Here is a 3,840-nt window from a genome sequence, read left to right on the forward strand (position 1 = left end):
CATGACTAGCTTTTTCCCCTGCCTGTGGCGTTGCCCATACAAAATGACTATACGTATCAACTGTAATATGTACATATTTGAGCCTACCCATTGAAGGCACATGCATGACATCCATTTGCCATATCTCATTAGGACCCAACCCCCTAGGATTAACCCCTACGCCTAGACCAGAACCATGATGACTACACTGAGGGCAAGTCCGTACAATTCCCTTAGCTTCCTCTACAGTGATCTTAAACTGTGAATGTAATCCTTTTGCATTCTGATGGAACACACTATGTGATTCTCTAGCCTTGACAAAATCACTAACAGGGGCAGAACATGCTACCAACCTATCTGCTCTAGCATTCCCTTCCCCAAGGCCACAATCCCACATATGACTACGGATGTGAATCACTGCATATGGTTTTGTTCTTCCTTGAATTAATGTACGCAACTGTCTAAACAGTTCTCCCAAGCGCAGTTGCTTAACATCCTTAATCTGAGAATCTTCTATCCTGTGTAACACACCCGCGACATACAGCGAATCGGTCACAATATTAATTGTTTCCTCTCTCCACTTCCCCATGGCCCATACAACAGCAGCAAGCTCCAATGTCTGCAAGGAATCTCCCGGAACAGCTTCCAGCAAGTGGTGGTGCCACTCACCACAAGCGATCCAGGTAACTGCAGCTCTTCTGGACCTTTTTCCTGCATCCGTAAACACTGTCTGGGCATCTTCTAGGGGTGATTTACTGCGGAGAGGTTTCTGCATCCATTCATTGTGACCAATAAACTGCACTATTGCCGCCTTTACAGGAGACAAGGATATAGTTGTAGCTGATGAGAATAAACACTCACACAACTCCTCGCTATTCTGAAGGTACCACTCTATTGCTTCTTTTTTCATTGGAACATATATTGTCCGCAACTCTTGCCCTGTGATCTGAATTACACGCTTCCTACCCTTCCTTATTAAATCTGCTAAAGTTTCGACCTTTTGCTGTATTGACTTTCTTGGCTGTAGCTTTGGAAATACCCATTCAAGTATCCCAAGTTCCTCTCGCTCCCCTTTTTTTTCTTTGTGCTGTGTAAGAGCCCCAATTAAATGACCATCTGTTTGAAAAACAGAAAAATCTACAGGTATTGCAGGGTCACGTCTCCTTGTAAAACCCAATGTGATTAAGTGAGCTAAATTCTGGATCATTTGTTTTTGCTCCATAGAGAGATCCACCGGAGTGGAGGGATCGGTTCCACGCAGCAATGGTCGTAACACCTCTAACTGCGTATTGGTAATACCCACGACAGGCCTTAACCATTGTAAATCCCCCATGAGTTTCTGAACATCATGAAGTGTCCTAATATCTGTGGTAATATGCGGTTTTTGCGGTCGAATTTGGGAGTCAGTAATTTTCCACCCTAAGTACAACCACGGTTCTTGTCGCTGAATTTTTTCCTTAGCAATTACTAAACCCTCCTTATACAACTGACAATGTAAAAATTGCAATTGTTGCTCAGTAAAGTCTTGTTCTTGTGCAATAAGAATATCATCCATGTAGTGATACACCATCGCTGTAGGCCAGGCATCACGAATAGGACGCAACGCATTGTCCACAAACAATTGACACAATGTCGGACTATTTTTCATTCCTTGCGGTAACACAGTCCACTCAAACCGCTGAGCAGGAGCTTCCCTATTTATTGCTGGCAAAGTGAAGGCAAATCGCTGTGTATCGAGGTGGTGCAAAGAAATAGTAAAAAAGCAGTCCTTCAAATCCACAATTAACAACTTCCAGTGTTCAGGAAGCATTGCCGGATTCGGAAGACCAGGTTGTAATGCTCCCATCGGTTGCATTTGTGCATTTACAGCTCTCAAATCATGAAGCAGTCGGAACTTTCCTGATTTTTTCTTAATCACAAATATAGGCGTATTCCATGGGCTTGTTGACAGTTGCAAATGTCCTTGATCAAACTGTTCTTGTACCAACTGATGTGCCGCTGCAAGACTTTCCATTTTCAACGGCCACTGCTCGATCCATACAGGGTCATCTGAAGTCCATTTAAGAGGGATCGGGAAAGCCCATTTTGCAGTGACCGTCAGTGAAAAGCCCTTTCAGTTGTCAAAATGACTCCTAGCTGATCCAATATATCTCGACCTATTAGTCCATTTACACCTGCAGGAAGAGTCATTACTGTAACAAATGTATTGGCTTTTCTCCCGTCTATGATGAACAGAGTACGTTCAATACTTTGACGTACTGATGAATGACCTCCTACTCCTTCAACGCCCCTGTCCATAGGTTTTGTTGGCCAATCCTGAGGCCAGGTGCCCTCATCTACGATGGTCAAATCAGCCCCAGTGTCCAGTAACATTGTAAGTAAAATAGATTGTCCTCTAGATTCCATTCGAACTGACGCAGTTGGTCGCCGGCTCATTGACATAGTTAGCATCACAGCAGGTCCTGTCGATCCAAATCCACCACCTCCTCTTTCTGAAGATAATGCTGGCGTCATGTCCTTTGTTAATTGCGGAAGTGGTATCAATTGTGCTATTTGACTACCCTTCGGAATGAAAATTGGAGGAAACAGTGTCTGAACCATAATTTGTACAATCCCTTTGTAATCGGCATCAATAAGTCCCGGGATAATCGTAAGGCCTTTCATACCACTCGACGAACGACCAATTGACAATGCCCCTTGTGATTGTCCATTAATTATTAAAGGTCCTTTAAAGGTGGATGGTATCTTTTGTGGCCGCTGATCGATCAAACTGATATCTACTGAGGTTGCCAAGTCCAATCCGAGGCTCCCGGCTGTTGCAGGTTGGAGCGTACCAGTGGAGCAGCTGTCACTGTCATGTGGTGCTCTCTCTGTAGATCCTCTGGCGTTTCGATTGCTGGAGCTGCCACTTTTGTCGGAGCGCGGCGGCTCGGCGCGCTCATTCTCCCGTTTCCCGAGAAACATGCTTCAGTATTATGACCGCTAGATTTACAGTTCTCACACCAAACTCGAGGCACCCGGCAGTCACGGCGAAAGTGACCTTCTTTTCCACATCTGAAGCATTTATTACTCTGTCTTCCCTCATTCGGGCGTGGTCGTCTTTCTACTTCCACAGCAGTAGCACGTAGCGGGGCTAATGCAGCAAATGCCTGTTGCTGGGCTTGCAGGAGGTCTCTCCCTAGCTTCTCCATAGGCTCTACCATCATGGCTTGTGGCCCTACCGGAACTCTGCTCATTCTGTCTAACATAGCTTCTATGGTAGCGTCTGCAGGTAACGTCACTAAGATACCTCTAGTTACTGAATTTGCATTCTGCAATGCACACTGTCTTAACAAAGCTGCCCTCATCCAGCCTGGTACATCTGATTGTTCTATTGCTGAAGTAATCCTGTCTATAAATTGTGCAAATGATTCATCCCTTTCTTGCTTAATACTCATGTACGACGGAGATGGCTGTGATGTTTTAACATGCTCAATGGCTTCTCGAGCTGTTCTCATAGCCTCAGCACATTTTTCGGGGCCCATTTCTAATTGAGCTCGAACTTGAAGGAATGGTCCTAACCCCATTAACTGTTCTACCGTTACATCACTTAAAGGATCATTAGGATTTCTCGCTTGCTGTACAGAAGCCTCACAAAATCTCTGCCAATGTGCTTGCCACAATAACAACTGTGACTGTGTCATTATCATTCTCATTATTACCTTAATGTCTTCTGGACACAATAACGTACTCCCAAACAAATAATTTAAAAGCTGTTTAGTCGGCTCTCCATGCAACCCTGATTCCGAAACTGTAGCTCTCAACTGCGACAATAATTTCCAACTAATCGGATTATACTGCCCGTGCATATCTCCATGTCTA

General features: G+C 44.6%; 1 long non-coding RNA gene across 1 annotated transcript; it reads left to right on the plus strand.

The window, feature by feature from the left end:
* Nucleotides 1–274: 274 nt before the first annotated feature.
* On the plus strand, nt 275–1,526 carry LOC135576702 (uncharacterized). The gene is made up of 2 exons (XR_010468483.1): nt 275–862; nt 1,204–1,526. It is a non-coding gene; the product is annotated as an uncharacterized LOC135576702 (long non-coding RNA).
* Nucleotides 1,527–3,840: the final 2,314 nt, after the last annotated feature.

The sequence above is a fragment of the Columba livia genome, chromosome 29, assembly GCF_036013475.1.
Source record: "Columba livia isolate bColLiv1 breed racing homer chromosome 29, bColLiv1.pat.W.v2, whole genome shotgun sequence".
Classification (NCBI taxonomy): domain Eukaryota; kingdom Metazoa; phylum Chordata; class Aves; order Columbiformes; family Columbidae; genus Columba; species Columba livia.